Genomic DNA, 26,112 nt, shown 5'->3' with positions numbered 1-26,112 from the left:
GCGTACGTACTTAACGGTAATGTATTCGATAACTCTCATAGTATATAGATATTTTTAGGTTTATTCATTTAATCACAAAACTTTATATATGAACGCAACCAAAGAGTGGACGGTCCAGTTTGTGGAACGTAGTCCGATACTTGTGAATATAACGAACAAGTCTTTCTTTTTCTATGAATTTTCCAGGTAACTGCAATGCACTCAGATTTCAACTTGCAGAGGTCTCGACAGAATTTTGCAGACCTTGTACCAAACATATTCCTTAGGTTATACGTCATGTTATACAAACACGTCCCGTTGAATACTACAGCTGGTATAGATTCCATAATGCAACCTTGAATATAAGATAGAACAAGATGAAGTTTTAACGCTGATGCGGTGCTTAAAATATAGAAATAGTTGCAAATAAGTTTGGTTACCGTCTATCTTTCCCGTCTGATCAGCTTTGAACGTGTTCTCATTACTCCATTCAACTCCACGGATATTGCTGTTGTAGTAGTTGCATCCATTATTCCCGAGTTTTTTTGAAAATACTGTAAAAAATACATTTAGAATGGAGATGTTTTGTAACACGATGGATACGATTACAGATGTGGCAGCGATAAAAAGTGACGCATGTTCCAGTAAAAAAAGAATCAATAAAAACTATTAGAATTAATGAAGAAAAGATTATTATTATTATTACTATTTATTTGACGCACGAGATTTCGCTACTGGTGTATAGAAGCTTTTATCAGGTGAATGAGTGAATTATTCGGTTCCTGAACTTCGCTGAAAAAGCTGAATCACTGAAACGCTGAAATAAAAACGCTGAAATTTCAGGGAATTTCCGAAAAACGCCGAAATTTCAGGGAATTCCCAAAAAACGCTGAAATCGTGCTAGGTACCAACAATACACGTTTTGAAATATTTTCCGGGCCGGTGTCCGCTGCCGAGTCCTGAACCGTGTTTTAGTCTCTACCTTCGGTTACAGAGACACGCATGGACAGTATGTGTGGAGTATACTTCTAGAGGGCCACTTGTTGGACAAATTAATTCGCTTGAAATCCGGATTTTTAATGCGTACAGGCAGCATAATGAGGAAAACCCATTCACAAACCGTGCAAGCCAACTTAAACACTAATGCTCAATATTCCCTGCAAGACGCAAAATATCTTATTTGAACGTTCATGTATAAAACATGGAGCAACTTTTCTTTTGTCAACACGTTGATGGGCGACGGACTATGTCACTATGGTATTCTCTGAAGGAGGTAAATTAAATTTGACAGCTAGTTATATAAATGATGCAGCTTTTGGACAAAAGGGATCTAACTAAATTTCTTTTTAATTCACTGTGGAATGGAATGGAATGGATTGACGCCAATGGCATGCAGTAGGCCCCTACGTATGGGTCATACTGATTAGCGTCAACCAAATAATCTAAATCGGGCAAACCATTCAACAACTGTGAATAATTTATTTGCTGTGGCGTGATAATAATTAGTTTTTTTGAAGAAATGACATACCAACTGTTAGAAAAATGTACCGATTCTTATTTGTAGACTACTGTAGTCATAGACAAAGTTGATTTGCTTAGCTGGAGACACTTCTTGTCAAGTACATCATCTCAAGTACTGGGTGTTTTGTAAGTTTAATTTCAGTATTTATTTACTAAGTGCTGTTCTCTCGGACCTCAGTGCTTTCAAACTAGGCCCAACCCATAGGCTATATAGTCCAGGGTGTATTAGCCACTATTCTTTTATATCCGACTAAAATGCACCTTTTCCTATTTTTAGATTCCGGCTTAGAATGTGCAAATTTTTTGAGATACTGAGAAATCAGATGGCACCAGTAAACTTCAACTGCGAAATTTGCAGCAGGATAGCTGAACGACACAATTTTTAAAAATAAAATGGCTATTCGAAATAAGTCAATTGCGGATGTACAGTACACCCACTTTTCTTCCCTGTTTCCTGGTACCAAATTTTTAGTCTTAAGCTAAGCGATATTCTAAGGTATGCTAGTGGATTTCATTAGAATATGAAGCAATGGAACCAGAATTCTAGCCAGAGTTAAGCGAACTATTGATTCTGATATAATGTAAGAACTGATTTCCTTTGTGTACTCTTGCAGAATGTGTTATGTATTATTTCAAGCTGTTAGATAATATAGTTAGACAAATATCCAATTATTGGATCTTTCTTGTTGACTCGTTTAATTTTGTGAGTTAAGAGTTCCAGTCAATCCACAATGTGCAGTGCCTAGCCTTCATCTACACTAAAGCCAAGCCTGTGTATGGGAAAAAAATATCGTTCGACTCCTATAGGCCAGACAAATCAAAGCATGCAATACATTGCAGATAGTAGTCTCCGGCAAGTCGAAAGAGAAAGTAAACCAGGTTTTACCCCGTACCCTGCCCGGGAACAAAGACACTTAAAGATTCCTTCCTCCTTGTAGAAATTGTAGAAATATGGCACCCAATCGTAGCAATGCTAAGTACAGTATACTATGACGGTTGAACCTTTATTAACGAATTTCAATGACACCGAAAATAGAATCAAAATAATCATTAGTTCCATGCTAGCACTTAATTTGGGTTATCGGGTTCAGCCTAACTGTACTTTCATTCAGCAACTACTTGTATGAGACTTGGCAATGATAAGTTGCAAGAAATCACCAAACATAAGAAAAAATATTGTGAATTAATATTACTGTAATTAAGAATTTATTCAAATGAAGTGATAACTTCATTGTTAGATCGTACCGGTATATGCACATAAAACTATGGCAAAAAACACATCTAACAATCCACGCAATCCGCAATCGATCAAGTCGATCATGACGATGACCTTAAGGCATGTCTCTGTAACCGAAGGTAGAGCATAAAACACGGATCAGGACTCGTCAGCGGACACCGGCCCGGAAAACATTTCAAAACGTGTATTGTCGGTACCTAGCACGATTTCAGCATTTTTCGGGAATTCCCTGAAATTTCGGCGTTTTTTGGAAACTCCCTGAAATTTCAGCGTTTTTATTTCAGCGTTTCAGCTTTTCAGTGTTTCAGCTTTTTCAGCGAAGTTCAGGAACCGTGAATTATTAGAATTGGCACAGTTGGTAGATTTCGAAAACAAAACCTAGTCTTAAGAACTACCAAATTTCAAAGAAATGTGTTCCCTTATGATATTGAATGGTGTGAAATTGAAGTGTCCCTTCTGAAATATCTTATGTGAATTCAACTAACTTACCCAGTAAGTGATAATAGTTGGATAATTTACAAAATAATAGTTGGAACATCTTTTAGGACAAATTAGGACATTTTACCGGCTAAGTTTTTTTTTTCCTTATAGGCTACCTTTTTGAAGAGCATGCATTCTGATACATACAAAAATTCGTTTAACGCCAAATGCAGAGTTTCCACGGTAGAACATATTTGGCCACCAATTAATCACGTGAAGGGAATTAATCCAATGGAAGGGCATAACATGATAATCAGTCACTGCTGAGCTTATTTTCTGTCACAGAACGTTTTCTTTTACGGTTAGATCAACATTTTCCAGAAAATTTTAATTTTCGGGTTCTTGAAAACGGTCAATATGTTACAGCAGGTTAATGTATAAAACCGCATAGAATCGCGACAATAAACAATACGTATCCAGAGAAAATAGTTAATATATTTCAGAACAAGATCGATTTCACTGATTGTAGCCACATCGTGTAGGATAAAATGAACATCTGTTGTTATTGCGATTCTGCTGTCGTTTGATAAGCCGCGTTCACACTAGATTCGGCACTTATGAAGTACCGTACTTCGCTGGTACCGAAAGTGCGGCGCTTACACAGCCAGTAACGTTCACACGTAGAGTCGGCAATTTTGCACTTAGCAAGCCCAGTATAGTAGTCACCCGGTGTGCCGATAGAGGGAAGTGTAATTAGCGTTGAGTGTATTGTTCTACGAGCATGTAAAAACGCGCCTAGCTTAACGCCGAATCTGTGTTCACACTACAGAAAATTATCATGCTGTACTTTACACAGCCATACTTTATATATATTTAGTCTGATTTTGGCTTATAATGTTATGTATTTAAAATAATGAAATGTCTTAATTTGTCATAGTTGATGTTATATCATAAACATATATTACATATATTGTATCTATAAACTTAGTAACAGTTTTGTGTCAAACATTAATTAGTACCTGCAATCACTATAATCCCACAGACCTGTGTTGCTAATTGGTGTCTGACACTCAACAATTTAAGAGTAGTTATTCTCATATTATATTAATGCCAACATGTCTAAACTGTGAGATACATGTCTAGCAAGTATTGTTTATTTAATAACTATGGCTAATTAACTATCAAACTCATGTCTCAGCTAGTTCTCAGCAGATGGGTATAAATACCCATGGAATGGAACTGCAGTCATTCTATTCTGCTGACAATATACTACATGAACGAGACCTCTGAGTTGCTCTTTATTTAATTCAAGGTAAGCCATTTTTATGTCATGTGACCTGAACTCTGGAGATTGTATTAGAGGCATGTTTTGGAGAAATAATCATTTAATATATCTCTTCAAATGTGCTTTTGATGTATTATACAGAGTCAGATTTATTAGTGGTTAAATCTAGCTTTTGCTTGTTATAAAATATCATATTTTAAGCGTCAAATACTATTGCTTTTATAAATATTAAAAATATGTAACTTGTAATTATTATAGTATTCATTCTATTCTGCTGACAATATACTACATGAACGAGACCTCTGAGTTGCTCTTTATTTAATTCAAGGACTGAGAAAACAACGGCATCATACTGGTGGAGAACCCGGGCACGATGACCGGAAGAAACCCTACGAATCAGAATTATCGACAAACGCGAAGTTCCCCTGTTCCGTCAACACTTACGACACAGGAACCTGTAGAAACAAGACTCAAGGGGCTGATAGTACAACCACCCGCACCAGACCAGCCTGATTGGGTGATGAACAACACCATGCCTTTGGGTAGAGTAGAAGCTTTTGACGGCCAGTCAGATGTTACGATGTGGTTACGTACATTCGAAACGTATTGTACGCTGAACAATATTCCGAAAGAACAGAATCAATCGATTCCTTTTTATCTCGAAGGGCCAGAAAAAACATGGTTTTATAACCTTGCTACGGCTGAGAGAGAGACATACGAGAATATCAAAGATAAATTGGTATTGCGGTTTAAAAAGCATTATTGGGATTCGCTTCATGATCTAAAACAAAGGGAGGCGGAGACGACAGATAGTTACATCCATCGGGTGGAGCAGGTGTCTGTAGGTGCACCCTCGGAGTTCGTCATCGACATGGCAATCAGAGGGCTAAAACCACATCTCCAGCTGCCAGCGAGGCTGAAAGATCATACATCTTTGGACGATTTAAGACGCCATATGGTGAATGTGCAACGAGCACCGTCAAATGGACCAGCAGTAGCAGCGGCTACAACTACATCTGGGGAGTCTACGTTAATTTTGACGGCAATCAACAAATTGACGCAAGCCATACAAGCAAATTCGGACAATGGATAGTATTATGTCTCAGGTACAGGAAAATACAGAGAATGTTCGAGCAGCAGTTGCAGTCGCAAGCTATCAGCCGACACGTCGACATAACACCTATCAACCGACACAAGTTCCCTCTTGTGGACGCTGTGGTAAGTTACACGATTCTGGTGCTTGTTATGCTAATGGCAAAAAATGTTTTAACTGTGGCAAACCGGGTCATTTTCGGCAAAAATGTAGATCAGAAGAAAATAGTTTTCGGTACCAACAACAAGGGTCTGGTTCTTATAATCAGGCTAATTCAGGAAGACCTATTAGGGGTCACCAATTTAATGACCAACGTTACAGTCGATCTGAACATAGGCCAAATCAGGGTTCTAGTAGCTCCCGTAGCAATTCACGTCATTGAAGACGCGGGCCTATCCAAAGGCAAATGAATACACCTACGGATAGGCGGGTAGATGACAAACCAGTCGTTAACATGACGGAAAGAAATACTTGCGTGGTCACTGTTAACAAAAAAATTGTGAATGCATTGATAGATCCAGGTGCTCAAATTTGCTGTGTATTAAAGTATACTTTAGACAAGTGTAAATTATCTCATAGAATAGAGCCATCCAATTATACATCTATTGTAGGAGTTGGGGGTGAAACGCACGAGGTTGTAGGAAAAATCAATTTGCCTATCACCTTTGGTGGATCTCTCACCCTCCATTTTGACTTCCACGTTTTTAAAGTGTTGCATCACCCACTCATCATTGGATGGAATTTTATGGAAAAATTCAACGTTTCTTTTATAATGGAAAAGAAACTTTTGGCCATAGGTGACCGACATGTTCAGCATATTGATTCAAATATTGGGTTGTCCAAATCCACACGCGCCGTTGTTATCCCACCCCATTCTACTAGTTGTATTCCTTTATTTGTCAAAAACCTTAGTAAAAACACTGAGGTGTTATTATTAGAACCAGTTCAAACTTTACACAAAAACAAACTTGCTGGTGCTCGTACGCTAACTAAGTGTTGCAACGGTAAAGTTTTCTTCAATGTTTTGAATCCCACTGATCAGGCGATTTTTATACCACGTAACAAAGTTTTGGCTACAGTACATGCCGTTGAAGTTGATTCTGTATCCGAACTGTTAGATTCTATTTCTAGGGAAGTTCCTAACGTCTCAGTTGCATCACCTCATACAACCCAAATTAACACAGATCAAATACCAGATATTAGTTTCAACATTGATTCTGAAGTTTTAAACGATACTCAACGTTCAGCACTGCATAGGTTGTTGATACATAATCGTGATGTATTAGCGACAGGCATCTCTGAATTAGGTTGTACTGATCCCTACAGTCATAAAATTGACACTGGTGATCATCCACCGATTCGACACCGACCATACCGCTATTCAGTTCCTATGAAACAGGAAATTGAGGCAAAGGTCAAAGAGATGGTGGATAATGGTATTGCAGTGCCAAGCACCTCAGAATGGGCTTCTCCAGTGGTCATGGTTAAAAAGAAGGATTCCAAGGAATGGCGTTTTGCCATTGACTATCGGGCTTTAAATGCATGCACTAAACCGATTAACTTTCCGATGCCTCGAATGGAAGATGTCGTTGATGCAGTTGGCCAAAGCCAAACAAAATTTTTCTCTAGCTTGGATTTGTCTTCCGGGTTTTGGCAGATCCCTATGGACAAAAATTCGGAAGAACGTACTGGGTTTCTTACCCATGAGGGCCAATATCATTTCAAAAAAATGCCATTTGGTTTGATGAATGCACCTATGTCGTTCCAAATGGTTATGTCTAAGGCACTTCAAGGTGTGCATTGGAAATATGCACTCCGTTATATTGATGACATATTGATTTTCAGTCAATCATTTGATGAACACTTGCTGCATCTTGATCAGGTTCTTAAACGTCTGCGGCAAGCTAAATTAACATTAAAACCATCTAAGTGCTAATTCGGAAGAGATAGAGTCACTTATCTCGGTCACATTTTCAGTCGGCATGGTCTGCAGGTAGATGATGCAAAGATATCAGTTGTTAAGTCATTTCCAATACCAAAATGTCAACGAGACGTTCGTTCATTTTTAGGACTGTGTAACTACTATAGGCGGTTCATTTTAGGCTATGCAAACATTGCAAACCCGCTCAATACTTTGCTCAGAGCAAACGTTGCCTTTCGCTGGACGGAAGATGCTCAAAACGCATTCGATAAATTAAAAAGTGCACTCACCTCGGCGCCGGTATTACGTTATCCGAATCCGAAAGCCAGGTTTACATTAACTACCGATGCTTCAGATAGTAGTATTGGCATGATTTTAGGTCAGGTTGATGATGATGGTAATCATTACGTTGTCTGTTATGGTGGTCGATCACTAGGTCCTTCTGAACAGAAATGGTCAATCACAGAAAAAGAATGCTTGGCTATCATAGAGGGTGTTGAGAAATACGGAGAGTATTTACGCTATACGGAGTTCGATATTTTCACTGACCATCAGCCGCTTACTTACCTTGACAAGAATAAGAACCATAATTCAAGATTGTGTATATGGTCCTTACGTTTACAAGGTCTTCAGTATACAATCCATTATAAACCGGGAAAGAAAAATGTAGCGGCTGATGCCTTGTCCAGGCGACTGTACCTATTATGTCATCAAGATCATGATGATACAGATTTGCCAACGGTTCTAAGTATCGGCACACCTGCATGCAACGAAGTGACCTTTCATTATGCAACTGATGCGCCTATACAGGTTTTACAGGTCCAACCTGTACCTTCCGAGGAGCAGTTGGCTAAAGCTCAAAGGGAATGTCTTGACTGTCAGGACATCATCAGTTATCTTGAAGAGCAAACAGTTCCCAAGGACCCTAGACGTGCTAAATATCTCGCAACAATTGAAAATGAATATTACGTACGTTCAAATGGTATACTGTGTCACTTATACTATCCTAGGTCCGATGCACGAAAACGCAATAAAACAGTTATTTACCAGGTGGTACTACCACGCTCAATGAGGCGTGACGTTATATTGTCGTATCATGATTGCAAAGCCGGTGGTGGCCACTTAGGAGTAAAGAAAACCTATGAAGCAATTAAGGAGCAATATTTTTGGCCCAGGATGTATTCGGACCTGGAAGCGTACATCAACTCTTGTAAGAATTGTCAGGAAAACAAACAGAACATGCACAATAAGCCTCCATTAAATCCTCTGCCTATCGCAGACAAACTACATAGATGGCACATGGATATCATTGGTCCATTACCACAAACTACAGATGGCCACAAATACATTCTTTTAGTCGTGGAAAGTATGTCTAGGTGGACTGAAGCTTTTCCATTACAATCACAGGAGGCTCCAGAGATTGCCAAGGTCCTGTACTCACAGATCATTACGAGATGGGGTGCTCCGAGAAACATCGTTACCGATCGTGGGCCTAACTTCATTTCAAAGCTTATAAGGGCTGTCTCCGATTTATTCCAAATAACCAAGACGGAAACAAGCTCTAATCATCCTCAATCTAACGCGGCTTGTGAAAGGAATAATGCGATAATTGAACAGATACTACGGTCGTATATCGATAAAAGTCAGTCAAACTGGCACGAGTTATTACCCAGTGTAATGATGGTTCATCGTAGGAGCATATCTCCTACTACTGGGTTCTCGCCATTTGAAATAATGACAGGAAGACATATGTCACTTCCGATTGATACCTCCCTAGTTCCAACTGATGCACTGACCAAACCGCACTAGCAAATTGTGCAGGATATAATCAGCAAAATAAAAACCGTTGAGCAATTAGCCAAGGAAAACATTCATGACACTCAGGTTAAAGATAAGACTAGATATGATAAGAAGTCAAACATCCCTACCTTTAAATTAAACGATCGTGTATGCTTAAAGGTGAAAAAGACCCCCAGGGGTTTGTCGCATAAACTGTACAAACAAACGGACGGTCCGTATTATATTCATAAGGTGAATGATAATTTCACGTATCATATGACTAAAGAGGATACTAATAAGGTTAGAAAAGGTGCAGTGAACGCCAAGTTATTGAAATATTTAAAGATCCTGAAGATCGCCCTGATCATTTGATAGATGACGATACTCGGATAACGCCTACTTAAGCACCAACGAGTCACATTACGCAGCTAGACAAGGTAGTTGATGGCACCCCAATTACTAATACTGATATATCAATGGGTGGCAAGCAGGTTGTTACAACGAAACCTATCAATGATAATCATAATGGGCATGTTGACAAAGCCGACTTGCCTCTTAAATTTCCAGGACAGATCGATGCCTTAATATCATACAAATTTGTCGGTGGCAAAAAGATTTGGAAAATACGATACGCAGGTATACCCGGTAGACATGAAGTTAATGGTGTTTCAATTCCTGCCCACCTAATTCGATCATTTCACATAACAAGGAGGGCAGATGGTCGTAAGCGTCGACGCCCCTATGTACAGAAACCAACGCAAGCACAAGTGTAGTTAGCCATTCAACTCTTGGATTAGTTCTCAATTAGGGCCAACTATCTGTGCTAGGATTTTAGGTTAGATGCAGGGCCCGCATTCTTCCTTGATTCATTCGGTCCTAACTGAGGTTCTCTTTTTCATTTGTAGGATTGGCAACCACAGCGATTGTTCTGTTCCTCCTGATGGCAACCGTCAAACCATCAAATGCCATTAGAAAATTGAATTACGGTGTTATTTTTGAAAAGCAGTCGGACTTGCACTTCAGCTCCGATGCATGGTTACACACCTACGAGTTCCCGATCCCTACAATTAAGAAATACGTTCCGATCTCTAGATGCACCAATACTTCCACGGCTTGCGAAATATTCAATAAGGCTATAGATACAATTGATACTGAACGAGCTCGATGTTTGAACTATATCGGTGATTTTGTCAAAACTGTTCACAAGCTGGTTCCCCATTCAGAGCAACCAACCAAAGGCAGCCGTTCTAAACGTGGACTTCTTAATTTTATCGGTGACATTTCTAAAACGCTTTTTGGCACAGCAACTTCAGACGATTTAAATAGGGTAGTAGCGAAAGTTAATTCCATCGTGTCAAAAGTTAACAGGCAACATGATGCGGTCGAACATTTGCAGGGACACATGGCATCATACATTGTAAGTGTCAATAAACGTCTAACTAATGCTATGTCGGCCATCAAAACAACCAATCATATGATACAACAGGTACAGAATGAAGTAGAATCAATCTATAATATGGAAATGACTAGTTCACAAATGTATAATCTTTTGTTCACTACTCTAAGTAATTCACATCTTATCACGACATCTATAAATCAGTTTCATGAAGGTATTCGCCAATTGGTTTCTGGAAAGATTCCGCCGAGTCTAATCTCACCGCATGTCTTGAAAGGGACTATAAATCATGTTCAAAAACTCGTAGCTTCTTATAGTAAGATGCATGTTGCCATTACGGACGTACACTATTATTTCTCGGAAGCATCATTCTTTTACACTAGACGACGGGATAGAATTTTCTTAACTATTAAGTTGCCTCTTTCATACTTTCGGTACCCTTTACAATTATTTCAAATTCAAACATTTCCCGTGCCTATCAACAGCACGTCGAATTACGGCAATAAATTAGTAAGCCATGCTGATTACCTGGCGCTTTCGAATGATAACTCTTATTATGCCCTCTTAACTACAAGCGAACTACTTTCTTGTGAAGCCACCAGTAGTAAGGTGTGTCACACTAGTGTTCCTGTTAAGCCGGCCACAGCAGGATCTTGTGAATATGCTGTATTCGCAGACGATAAAATCATGGTGGAAAAGTTGTGCAATTTCAACGTTTTACCCAATGCCATTTCTTCAAATATTCGGCCATTAGAATCATCCGCCATATTAATTACATCTATTAATTAAATCCATTGCAGGAATATTATATTTAATTGATTTATTATATTGGAAAGCTTTTGGAAAACTATCTGCCATTTATATAATTAAAAAATTAATAATTAACTAATTCTTTTAATAATTTATCTTGTTCTTCAACTGTTATATAACCATTTAAACTTATTATATAATCTAGTGTATTCTTTAATTTATTAATTTATTTTATATTAGTTTTAATTTTTTCTTTATTACTTTTTATATTTAATTTTGAACTAATACCGGTTAAAACACTTGAACTTAATCCTAATACACCAATTGATATAGCTAAAGGTGTTAATGGGCTGAATATTGCTAGAAATGTTATTACAGAACTAATTGTAACTGAACCACTAATAATAAGATAATATATAATTTTACTTTTTAAATATTTTTTCTTTTTAACTTTTAAGTCATTTTCAAATTCTAATATTTGTTTTTCTAAATATGTTTTTAATTTAGTTTTATTTATATCATGAGGAATAATATCAATATTATCATCCATTTATTTAGCAAAAAAATTACTAATTAGTAAATCTATATGCTACAAATATAACAATAACTGTTCCACCTAAAATCCATTTAATTATTTCATATTTCTGTTGTTATTTACTTGGTGTATAATAATCTGATAATTTAGGCTTGTATAGATGTAATTTTTCTTTATTGGTTATATAAACTCATTGCATCATCGACTGATTGAAAATCTCTATGTGAAATCTTCTGATCATATAATTCTTTGTTAATATAATCCATATAGTTTTGCCTCTTTTCTCTATATTCTTCTGCTGCTTTATTGTATTTTTCTAATGCTAAGTTATGTCTTTTTTGTTCTGTTAATGAACCATTTTTATCAATATGCTTAAATAAATAACCACCACCAGTAAATGCTAAAGCGTTAACAATTGCCGATTCTATAATAGTTATAACTGCAGAAGCCATTTATTTAGTAAAATAATTATGCATTTATATAGGAGGAATATATTTTTGTTTTTCTAAATAATCAATAGTTAAGTTAGATAAAGTATTTGCTAATGTTAATTTTAAAATATCATTTATATCAAATCTTTCAACATTAACACTTCCCATTTTGAATACTTTTTTTAATACCATTGAATAACCAACAGTTCCAACTGATAGTAATGCTCCATTATATAATCCAGTTATTATCCACTTATTATCACTCATTTATTTATCAAAAAAATTACTATCATCAAAATATTTAGTTAACTTATTTATGATTAATTCAACATTTATTTCATTACTAGTTTCATTTGTATATATTTCAATTATTATTTTTTTAATATCATCGATGATAAAATCTTCATCTAATTCATAAAATCTTAAAGATTCTCTAATTGAATTAGTAATCTTTTCTACATTTAAAGTTTCTTTATCTATTGTTGTTTCATACTCAAATGTTGTTTCATTAGAAAATGCAATATTTTTAATATGTGTAATTACATCATTAATGTTAAATTTCATTTCTTTCTCACGTTTAAAATCAAACCCAAAACATATACTCGGTCCAACAGTTATGTTCATTTATATAGTGAAAAAAATTACTCTCTACATCTTATAACTAATTCATATATCACAGGAAAGTTATTCAAATCAATTAAATATCCATTATGATTTCTTATTTCTAATTTAAAATTATTAAATTGAGGAATACAAGGTTTAAGATCACATTCAGCTAAATTATAATTTATTTGCGTTCCAAATTGTTTAACATTCTTTAATGGTAAAATATTTAATATACTAGAATTACATGTTGTATCTTTAGTTGCTTCGAATGTTTTTGTAGGATCAATTAAATTGCAATAAATATAAAAGTGTGTAAAAGTCATTAAATTTGAATTACCATCTACGTTTCCTGTAACAGTATCTGTTACAATTCCTAACAGTTTAGCTATAGGTTTTTTACCATAAATGCATGTTGACTTTCATCATGTACCTTTATTTTAATTTTATTTGTGCTATCACTTTTTATAAATCTAATTAAAAATTTATCATCTCTTCTTATTTTCAACCGTGCTCTTCGATTAATTTCTTGAGCTAATGTATCTAAATTATATAATCCTGGTTTTAAAGTTAGATGAAACCATTTATTTACATTTCTATTTATACATTTCTAAAGTATCATCTTCAATAGTTTTATTCGATATATTGTAAAAAGAATTACATAAACTTATATTTACTTATTTTAAATCTACACAATTTTTATATTCCCTATCTAATTGAACTAGTAAATTATGAGATTTATAATTTGTAAGTTTTCTAGAATCAACAAATAGTCTGTATTCTTTTAATTCTACCATTTATTTTACATATTTTATTCGAAATCTATTTCATGGTGCCCTTTTTCATTCTTACCTTTGTATACGAAATAGAAACCACCAGAACATAATTCTTCAAAATCTTCACTTGATAATCTATGAAATCTATCTGGTAAATATGTTCTGAATTTATATGTATTTCCTTTTAATCCTTCATATTCTAAGTGTATAACTAATTTACTCCATATTTGTTAGTAAATGTATCAATATTTGTAATTAGATATTTCTTATGGATTATTAATTCTTTTAACTTCTTAAATTTATAATCTACTAATTTGACATTTGAAGTATCTTTTATTCTATCTAGAAATAATTTGTTGTTCTCACTGTTTGCTTGTTTACTCTCCATTTATAATACATATTTTTATTAAAATTTGATTAACACGTTAGAATTCTTTTCATTATCTCGTTCTCTTTTGTTTCTTCTCTTTTAAATTTTAAGTATTCATCTAAATTACAACCATATGCAACTGTATGAATTCCATCATCCAGAATATATCTTTTATCATCAAATGGATTCAAACTTATCTTCTCTATCTCTTCAATAAACATTTCATGATCTTCAGATCTTAAACATCTCATCTTATGTTTTCTAACTTCTTTTTTGAATATACAATTGATGTAATCTTTGAAATGAATCTTTTCTACTACACTTTTGGTTATTCCTTTTAACTTTTTAGCTTCATGTTCTTTAGTTTTATATGAATACATTTTAGATCTAATACCAATGAATTCAATCATTTCTTCACCACTGTCGTGACTCGCACGATAGTGTTTAAGCCCCGTCAACACACATTGAGTTCTCAGTCACAAATCTCAATCTCTGTCACATATCGTTGCATTTCTATAGATAAAGTTGTATATATCAAGTCATATGTTATGAATAAAACTCAGATCGTGTCTGTATTCCAAGCAGTACTGTGTTTCTCTCTATCTCTCTTATGTGGTGTCGGCGATCTCGTACTGGCATGTATTTCACCACATAATTTGGTCCCTCGAGCCGGCGAGCTAAGGATCTGATAACCAGCTGATGTCAAGATGTCAAACTTCGAGACTTTAAAGCAGCTACGGACCACACATCGTGGACAGTTTACCAAATTGAAGACCAAATGCGATCAGTTACTCACAGAAGAGAGCGCTGCAAAAGGTATGTCCACCTTACTTACCTTACGTCATAAATTCGGTAAACTCGAAGAAATTGAGCGAGATCTTGTCAGTGAGTGTACGTTGAAGGGCGCAGCTTTGAGCGAATTCGTTTCAGCCGGAGACGATGAATTGAATGATAAATTGACAGATATCAATTTTCTCGAATTTGCGTTTAACGAGCTTTTGTCGAAAAATAGGTCCGATTCGAACAATGCGGCAACCCATCAAAGGTCGAGAATTTCGTTGCCAAAATTGCAATTACTGAAATTTAGTGGCGATATCCTAGAATGGTCGTCCTTCTGGGATTTGTTCGAATCTACAGTCGACAACCAACATTCACTGAGTGACGTCGAAAAGTTCGATCATCTGAAATGCCATTTAGGCGGTGACGCTAGGCTCGTTATTGAAGGTCTGCCTTTAACATCCGTTAATTATGTTAAAGCTAAACAACTCTTGAAGGATAGATTTGGCGTTTCTCATAAAATAAGCGAGGCCAATTTGAACCAACTAGTTGATTTAGAACCTCCAGTCTACAGTTTAAATTCGTTGCGTCGTTTTTATGATAATTTAGAGCTGCATATCCGAAGTCTTGAATCTTTGAAGGTCGGGGCCGAGTCCTATGGTACACTTCTAGTTCCTATTATCATGAATAAATTGCCCGCTGAGGTAAAGCGGAACATTGCGCGTGCGAATGGGAGTTGCGAATTTGAATTGTCTGTGTAACGTTCTGCGATATTAGATGAAATTAATATTCTCGAGTTCTGCGATACGTCATCAGCCGGAACGATGACGTCACTTCTCGTCGACAATAATACCGCAAGGAATGTGCATGATTATAATCGTGTGAAGTTTAAATGTCGTTTTTGTCAGTCGAATGACCATTACCCTACGGCTTGTGGGCTATACGTTGACCCGCAGGCTAGGCTGAATTTTGTTTTACGAAACAAGTTATGTTTCAATTGTCGTGGTGCTCATAGAATGAATAAATGTTCGTCAAGGGTTCATGTAGAGTTTGTAACAAACGACATCATACTAGTATTCATGGGGCGGAATTTCCGGGGCAGTTGAAAGTTCAAGTTCATTCTGTTAATTCGAAAGCTGGGCCCTCACATCCACCGGTAGCTAAAACTCCACGTGAATTACAACATGGTCAAACGTCCAATAACGTTTCTAATTCAGATTCAGGGTCTTCAGATAAGGCTGGCATTGATGATCCACCGCCACCAGTTTCTGAATTTAATCATCTTTCCGTGGTTGAGGGTGGTGTTTCCTCTACTATATATCTGAAGACTGCTGTAGCACCGGTGGAGAGTGAAGGTACTCGTCTTAATGCTCACATACTATTAGATGATGGATCACATCGTACTTTCGTTACGTCGGCTTTAGTTCGCCAGCTAGGTGTTAAACCTCATAGATTTGAATCCGTTGATTTGAGTGGGTTCGGTGCTGTCAGTACTGGGTCTAGAGTAATTGACGTCGTGTGGATCAGTATTACGTGTACTGTTGATAAATCAGTTGTTTCTGTAGAAGCTATCGTTGTATCGGAGATAACCAGACCACTCAGAGTTTCTAACGGTTCAGTTAATTGCATACCTGAATTTAAAGGTTTGAATTTTGCCCATCCGCCGGGGTATAGTTCTAGTTCCTTTGATATCTCATTACTCATTGGATCTGATAATTACTACCTTTTTGTTCTTGGTAATCAGCTCATTAAATCTGCATGTGGTCCGGTTGCTGTTCCGTCGAAATTGGGTCATTTAATTGCGGGTCGGTATAACGGTGATGACTTAACCAATTCTGTTCAATTGTCTATAATTGCTGAACCTAACACTTTTGATCTCAGACGTTTCTGGTCTCTAGAAACGTTGGGTATAGAGTCACCTACTGACCGAGATACATATTTTCTGGATGAGTTCTGTAGTAAGTCTATCATGTTAGTAGACGGGAGATACAGGGTTAATTTGCCTTGGAAAGATAATCACGGCATACTACCCACAAATTATAATGTTTCCAAAGCCAGAACTCGCTCTACGGTTCGCCGCATCGCTAAAACCGAAGGTTTGTTGGAGAAATATAGTGCTATAATTACTGATCAATTGTCACGTGGGTTTATTGAGCCTGTTGAAATTCCCTCCGTTTCTAGCACTCGTGAGCATTATATTCCTCATCACCCGGTTTTCAGGCAGTCATCTACTACTCCGATTCGTATTGTTTTCGATTGCAGCTGTCGACAGTCGAAGTCTTCCGTATCTCTTAATGACTGCCTGGAAGCTGGGCCACCGTTGCTGAACGATATTACTTCTATTTTGATGCATTTCCGTTTGTTCAATTAATCTAGTTCACCTAATTCATCTTTGAATTTACCAGGAACTTTTTTATTATCATTGCTAAACAATTCATGATCTTTAGGATAATTACTGAAATCAAAATGATGTTTTAATGTTTTTTTAATGTTTTTAAATCATCTGTTATGTTATTAGTTTTTATCTTTAATATGTAACTCTCAGTATCAAAATATAAGATTTCTATATGTTTTTCTCCAAAATGAGGTTGTAATACATTATAATAGAATTCATACATTAGTAATTTTGATAATTCTAAAACTGAAGCGCCAACATAGATTGGTTTATTAAATTTCATAGAAGTTCTCATTTTTACAGCTGCTAAATTTTTATCAAATATTCTGTTACCTAAAAACTTAGGATATGTTTGTAAATGCCTTATCTTTTTACCATTACTAACTAACTCAATATCATTTCTATTTTTAATATTTTCACAAGTCTTACCATAGAATGCATTATTCATTAACTTGAAGAAATCTTTCTCAAAATCAGTTTTAGCTTCAGTTCTCTGTTTGGTGTTGAAATCTATATATTTTTCTAACCACTTAGATTGACTAAATGAAATATATCTATGTACTTTTTTTAGAACCATTCCTTGTTTTAGATAAAACTTTAACATTCTATAATGTACTACATAATTATATTTATCTTCTTGAGTTACCATTAACTTTTCTGTATGAATATGATTTTCGGGTTTAATTCTTTTTTGATAATTTGATAATTCTTCATGAGTTACAGTTTTATGTTCTGGACAGTATGCTAGATTTCTAGATTTAAATTTAATATGTTCAGGATATTCTAAATCTACAACAAAGAAGTAACCAGTATCTGAATCATCTTCTTCCAATCAAATTTATCGTTATTTTCATGTTGTGAAACTCTACTTATTTAAATACTCCATAAGGTTGTGGTTCCATCATTGCCCAACCATACAAATTATTTACATCTATATATAATAACTTATATCCAGGGTTATCATTTACATTGAAATATCTATCACCTAATACACCTGAAACTCCTCCCCTTATAGATTTTTCAAATAATAATAATTGATCTATATTTGTTAACAAATCCATTTTTATATCTGTAAATTTTAATCCACAATCCCATGTTAAACCTGGTGATGAATAACAATGACAAGGATCAATATTGAAATATTTTAGGTTTACATCGCTAAACCTTTCAAATATATCAGTTAATAATAATACATCTGATTTTAAATATAAATCTACTAATTGTCCATGATTTTCTATTTTGAAATGATTCCAAATTTTCAATGTTCTATTGTATACTTCATCTTTAACATATTCATTTTTTAATTCATCATAGAATTGTTCTTTCAATAATTCAGTTATGTTAAAATCATTATGATTTTTATAGAAAGAATATGGAATTGCGCCTTTATATCTCATTAATTGAAAATCATCATTATTTGGGTAGTGTTGTTTTAATATTTTTAATTCATCATCAACTAATGATTTTGATAAGTTATCTAATGAACTATTTAAAAAAAATCTATATGAATCTATAAATCTTAGGCAACCAAATTGGAATGATATATAATTCTCAGGTGTTTTAGCTGACATTTTAAATTTATAAGTTGGTATTTTATCCTTTGATCTATTTGAATTTAATCTTTCTATTTCATTATTAATTTCTTCTATTTTATGGCATAACCGTTTGATGAATAAATGTGCATCATATCCTGATAGATTATGAAATATAACTGGTACAAAGTTAATTTTCTTAGCTTGTAAGTTACAATTCTCATGTGCAGCGCCTCTAAACTTTCCATCCCAATGATCATGGTCTCTTACTTTTTTATCTGTATAATTAAATATCTTTTCACAATAATAACATTTATCTGAAAACTCAAATGCTTCTTTATCTTCTTCTGTCATTATAATTTCTATATTTGTATTCAATAATTTACTAAATCTTATTTCATATTCAATTAATAAGTCACAAAAATGATTGATAACATTTTCATTTCTATAATCATAATATTCACTTTCAATAAGTTCTGGATAATCAGATTTTATATATAACCCGAAAGCTGCAGCTGATTGATGAATCGTTTTAATAGTATTTGTTTTTGGTGGTTCATCTGAAAAATCATTTTCATTAGAATTTAATTTCTTTCTTTTATAATATATTTCTTTTCTATCTTGATCAGTTAATTCTTTATCTAATGATTCAAAGTCTCCATATATAACAAATGGTACTTATTTTTTGTAATCATATTTTTTGAATTCTAATATTTTATCCTTTTCATTTGGTAAAACTAATTTACAATAATCATGATTTTCACATGATTGTTTATGATTTAATAATGTACTTTCATTACTGAATCTATGTAAACATTTTCTACATAGATATATTTTATTATGGTGATCACTTTCTGTTCTAAAGAATAAATCTATTTGTTTAATCCACATATAATGATTCTCATAATATAATATATCTATAACATCGTTTGAATCATAATCTTTTGATAGGTATAAAGGTTCTAATGTATAATGTTTTATATTGTTACCTTTTGTATTTGGCAATTTGATTAATTCAAATACATTTATTCTTCGATTATTATCTCTTTCTATTATTGGAATCTCTTCAATTCTAACAGGATACTTATCTATCTTATAATTATTTTCAAATGGTTTATAATTTGTTAATCTAAAACTATGTGTAATATCTTCTGTTGGATGTAAGCAACTTATAATTGTCCATAGAAAACATTTATCATCAAAATTTTGTACATTTATTACAGCATTAGTTTTAAATGGTAGTTTGATATAACTCGATGCTTCAATATCTGGTTCTTTATAATATGATACATTATTTTCATCTATTGGTTTCGATTTAGTTAACTTATTATATTTTGTGTTATAAACATGTCAAGTCATAAATATTATTTCATCAAATATTAAACCAGATCCTTCAAAATATTTCTCTTCTATTTTAGTTTTTACTTCATTATAACATTTATCTAATTTATCATCTATATGTTTTTTAGATATAATATGTTGTGAATGAGAATTTATATTATATATTAGTTTATCTTCAGATTTTATGAATTTAACTTTAGAAGATATACTTATTTTAGGGTATTCAACATCAGTTATTATTTTTATTATTTCTTTCATATTTTCTAAATGTTTTTTTATTTTCTTCTAATGTTTTTCCTTTATGAAATTTAAACTCGATAGCTGCTGGGCCAATATCACTTTTAAATGCTTCGGTTATCTCTATATCTTTTTTATTAGATAATAAATTAATATATTTTCTTACATCTTCCATGTATGGTCTTTTATTGTTTAATTTATTTTTTTTGCTTTTAATTCTCTTCTGTTTCTTATCATTATCTTTATCAAAATAATCTTCACCTAAAATATCATTATTCATATTTATAATATGACTTTTAGATTTTAAATGTTCATTATAATATCTTTTATCACTGAATGATTGATTACATGTATCACATTTATATGTTTCTTTTTCATTCTTTAATTCTTCTAATTTAGTTTCTAATATATCATCTTTATATTCTAATTTCAATTTATTCTCTAAATGTGTTTTAGTTTTATTGTGTATTGCTTTTTGGGATTTATCTATATTGATATTACATGTTGAACAGTAGTACTTATTTGCTTCCATTTTAATACTAAATTTTTTTTTAAATTGATTTTAGAGGTTATTCATTTATATTTTATTCATATATATGAATATTTTAAGAGTAATAGGGATAATAGGCTTTCATATCAAAGGTTGAAAGGTTGAGAAATTTTCCAAATGTTAAAATAATAATAATTTCTACTTGAATTAGGAGTGTACGCGACTAGGTTCCGGTAGGCTATTTGACGCTGTTTTGTTTGATGGTTGAGAGCGGCAAACGCTGATACAGCGAGTGTAGTGCACACGTGTGGATGATGTTTACAAACAGAATGGGGAGCATGCGCACTGCAAACAAGATGGCGAAAACTCTCTTGTGAACAAAATCGCATCCCAAAAGGCAACCATCGCGGCCAAACATACTCATCGTAAACATGCGATTGTTTATCGGCACTTTATAGCAGGTAAATTATGAATATGTACAAAAAATGTGCATGATATTTGGCATTTATTGCCACTTTCAATGTTGCGCCATTCTTGCGAGAACTTCAACAACACGGAAGTAACATGTGGTAAATCATGGCTTAAGAATCGATGACTACCCACCAACCATCATTATTGTTCCAAAAGCAAACGTTCCGCACATTAACATCGCCATATCACACCATGTAGTTATATTGTGCCTTGAAACACTAACAGCTGAAATAAGTGAAATCCATACACACTTTTTAACATTGAAAACTCGAAAGGTGGCCATGTTTGTTTCTGCTGCTAAGCGTAAATCCCGCGCGGCGGCGCAACCGCACGGAGTGGGGCCAATACGTCTAGATATACGACTCAATTTGTTCGACGACTCACTTCCGGGTTCTTAAATCCGGAAACTTAAACGGTTTAACAATATTTTGTGTGGGTTCATCCCTTTGGGTCTGTTGAAAATCATTTATATTTGCACTAGCTTAGCCTACTAACACATTTACGTCTAGTAGGCCTACTCCATATAAAGGCCTATCTAATTTTGTTATATGTCTCATTGGATCCATCCTCCTCGGACCCCGGAATGGATTCGAACCGAGCGGCATCGAGCCTACCACGGTACAAAAACCGGCCACACTAGATTGAGTGCGCAGCTTAGAATGATATCATTTATAGCCAATCAGAGATCCTATTCAATTTCAGCCAGGGTTTTCCCATAGTACTTCGGTAAAATTTGCCTCAGCGATTAAACAAGGGCTTATCTGATTCTGTCTAGTGTGACAGGGGTAAGGTCGTTGCTGAGTGTAGCGATGCCATATGATCAGGTTCGAATCCGGCCCTTCCGATAGAGGATGCATCGGATCTTGGAAAAACCAATAGAAAATATAGCTGCAAAGCAGCGACAACGGGTTTTCTGCGAAGCCATTCAGGATGATGGCAATTGTAGTACATTGAAATACCGATACATAGAATAAAATGCATTGACGGATTCGAAGCAGCGATAACGGGTTTCTGCCTTGCCGGGTTAAATACCGTACTAGGAAGGTTGCAAAAGATTTCACTGAAATCAGTTCATTACGTACCACTATCTGTGAAGAAGCGCCACCTAGGGGTCAGCCTGTATCATGGGTCAGCCCATATCATGGATATGTTGACCCATGGCTCTTAAGTGCAAAGTAATGATGTACCAAGTGTAGGGAAAATAACTTCAAGAAAATAGGTGATACAGTGTTCTACCATTCCCTCGTAGCAGTTGTATCAACTAATTTAGCTGGTTAGCCTAGTATACCTATGTTCATGTACTCACACAAGGTTTTGTGATATCTATAATAAAATGGCAGAATTACACGTGAAAAACGGCTAGAAAGACTTTTCAAGATTAAGGCCCCCTAGGGATTAGAATAGGAATTAATTATGTGAGGGGATCGTTGTATATCATATCAAAGTACATGTGTATCAATTTTCATAGAAATCCCTCCATCCGATAAGTAGATATCAATGAAAATGCATTTCCAACAATTTGTAGGTGGCGCTACTGGAGCACAATATGAGTTACCAACTTAAACCATACACCAATAAAAGTGTCTTGTAAAGGGCTACTAACCACACATTGCAACCTCGATTCTATCACCAACGGTTAAGGACCTAGGAGCAAAAATCGTTGTTTTCACAGTCCCCTGGTGGCAGTTGTATGAACTAATCATGCAGGTTGGCATATTACACACATGTCTTTGTACTTATACCAAGTTTTGTTATTCGAATAATAAACAGACCGTATTACATACGAAATATGGATGCTGAAATCGATTTTTCAAAATTTACGCCCCCTAGTGGTAAAAATAGGAACTAATCATGTGAGGGGTTCGTTGCATTTAGTAACCAGGTACATGCGTGTCAATTTTTATAGAAATCCATTGATACTCTTAGTCGATATAGATGAAAATGTGTTTTCCAGCGTCTTATAGGTGGCGCTACTGGAGAACCAGTAGCCTGTGATCCGTACATCTCACGAAAGTTTCAAGTAAATCCGTCAAGGAATATTGTAATGCTAACAGAATATAGCCATCCAGGCTCTCGCGTATAGATACCGTAGCTGCATTCATTAGCTCTATCCAGGGAGGTTACTGCAAGGATGCTATTGCTTGTATATGCGGCACAAAAATTCCTCAGTTGCGTTCACTCGAGACTGACCCTATTCAGTGCGCCACATATATATAAAGATACTAAAAAACTACAGATCTAGTACACCAGCTCTATCACTGCTTATATGGACACTGACACAAACAGACGAACTTACGCGCTGTGGGAATGACACGTAGGCAATACACATACGTAGATGGATACTGTTTGAGTCGGGCTTAAATTTCGATGTTTAGAGGCTCACAGTGAGTAAACAGTGCAATTCTGATTAATATCATATACATTATTTTTCAATGCAGCATAGTACTTGTGATGCAGAATGGTTTCACCGACAGTGAAAGTAAATTGCAGTTGTTTATATCCTTTCAGTAGGATCCAGTGTGAAAAAGAATATAATAATAAATATAGCTGCAAAGCAGCGATAACGGGTTTCTGCCTTGCTGGATGAGGAGCGCCACCTAGGGGTCAGCTGATAACATGGCTATGTTGATTCACATGGGATACTACGCGAAAAGTTCTAATGTACCAAGGTTAGGGGATATGACACCGAGAATAACGAAGGTACGGTACTTTTCCCATGCCCAAGTGGCCGGTAATTTGCCGGTTAGCATACTACTGAATTACAATCGAAAAAACTGATGCTAGAATGAGTTTTCAACATTAACGCCCCCTAGTGGTTAGAATAGGAACTAATCATGTTAGGGATTCGTTGTATCTTATATCCAGGTACATGTATATCAATTTTCATAGAAATCCCTTTATCCGCTTAGTAGATATCAATTAAATGCATTTCCAGCAACTTGTAGGTGGCACTCCTAGAGAACAATATGAGTTACCTACTTAAACCATACATCAATACAAGTGTCTTGTAAAGGGCTACTAACCACACATTCAAACAACGATTTTATTGGCAACGGTTAAGAACCTAGGAGCAGAAATCGTTGTTTTCACAGTCCCCTGGTGGTAGTTGTATGAACTAATCATGCAGGTTGGCATATTACACTCATTTCTATGTACTTATACCAAGTTTTGTGATTTGCATAATAATCATACCGCATTACATGCGAAAAATGGATGCTGAAATGAGTTTTAAAAATATACGCACCCTAGTGGTTAAAATAGGAACTAATTATGTGAGGGGTTCTTTGTATTTAGTAACCAGGTACATGTGTATCAATTTTTATAGATATCCATTCACACGCTTAGTCGATATAGATGAAAATGCGTTATCCAGCATTTTATAGGTGGCACTACTGGAGAACCAAATGAGTTACATGGTTAAACCATACATCAATACAAGCGTCTTGTCAAGGGCTACTGATCACTCATTGCAACCACGATTCTATCTCCAACGGTTAAGGAGCTAGGAGCAAAAATCTCATTAAAAAAATTTGGGGGCCCATTTAAGAGCCCCTAGAGCCCAAACGGTTAATCGCAGATCGGGCGTGCCATTGACTTTTTTAACCTCCGGGCTGTTATGAACAACTTTCGTGCTCGCACGAAGCTGAAAAGTCAAACACAAAAATTTTTCTCACACATTAACTTTTCGATGTCAGAATTTTCAAAAATAAAACGCCTCCTGGTGGGTGAACGGGGACCCCAATCAAAGATCCCTTCGACTTACCTCAAGGTACCTGTGTTCCGTACATCTCACGTAAGTTTCAAGTAAATCCTTCACGCAAAAGTCTTGTTACTAGCCGAATTCGAAGTATTAAAGCCTATATATGATGCTCTCTATCTTGTGTCGCCGAATTCGAAGCTATATATGATGCTCTCTTACTTAATGTGTATACGACACAAACAAGCTATAAAAACTCCTCAGTTGCGTTCAATCGAGCAATGTCCTAATTCAACAATCGACTCTTAGAGGAGATAAAAATATCACTATGTGTTTACTACAGATCTAGAACATCCCAGCTCTATCAATATAAGGACACAGACACAAACACACGTAGGCGCTGTGGGAATAAGACACGTATACAATACATACACGTATATGGATACTGTTTGAATCGGGCTTAAATTTCGATGTTTGGAGGCTGACAGTGAGTAAACAGTGCAATTCTAATTAATATCATATACAGTATTTGTCAATGCATCGTAGTACTTGCGATACAGAATGGTTTCACCGACAGTGAAATTAAATTGCAGTTGTTTATATCCTTTCAGTAAGATCCAGTGTGAAAAAGAATATAATAATAATAATAATAATAATAATAATAATAATAATAATCAGCAGGAATACAATAGGGTTTCTGCGAAGGCAGCAGAAACCCTAAATATAGATGCAAAGCAGCGATAACGGGTTTCTGCCTTGCTGGATGAGGAGTTTTCAACATTAACGCCCCCTAGTGGTTAGAGTAGGAACTAATTATGTTAGGGATTCGTTGTATCTTATATCCAGGCACATGTATATCAATTTTCATAGAGATCCTTTTATCCGCTTAGTAGCTATCAATTGAAATGCATTTCCAGCAAAATGTAGGTCGCGCTCCTGGAGAACCATATAAGTTACCTACTTAAACCATACATAAATACAAGAATCTTGAAAAGGGCTACTAACCACACATTGCAACCTCGATTCTATCGCCAACGGTTAAGGACATAGGAGCAAAAATCGTTGTTTTCACATTC

At 35.1% G+C, this 26,112-nt stretch overlaps 1 long non-coding RNA gene across 1 annotated transcript; it reads right to left on the bottom strand.

Annotated features, from left to right (window-relative positions):
• Positions 1-216: 216 nt before the first annotated feature.
• LOC141900533 (uncharacterized) lies at positions 217-25,227 on the bottom strand. The gene is made up of 3 exons (XR_012618712.1): positions 25,103-25,227; positions 420-533; positions 217-334 (listed from the first exon to the last, which is right to left on the bottom strand). It is a non-coding gene; the product is annotated as an uncharacterized LOC141900533 (long non-coding RNA).
• Between the last annotated feature and the right edge of the window lie 885 nt (positions 25,228-26,112).

This window comes from Tubulanus polymorphus, chromosome 2 (genome assembly GCF_964204645.1).
Source record: "Tubulanus polymorphus chromosome 2, tnTubPoly1.2, whole genome shotgun sequence".
Lineage (NCBI taxonomy): Eukaryota > Metazoa > Nemertea > Palaeonemertea > Tubulaniformes > Tubulanidae > Tubulanus > Tubulanus polymorphus.
The sequence above is the reverse complement of the archived record's forward strand: the minus strand, read 5'-3'. Positions and strand labels throughout refer to the sequence as shown.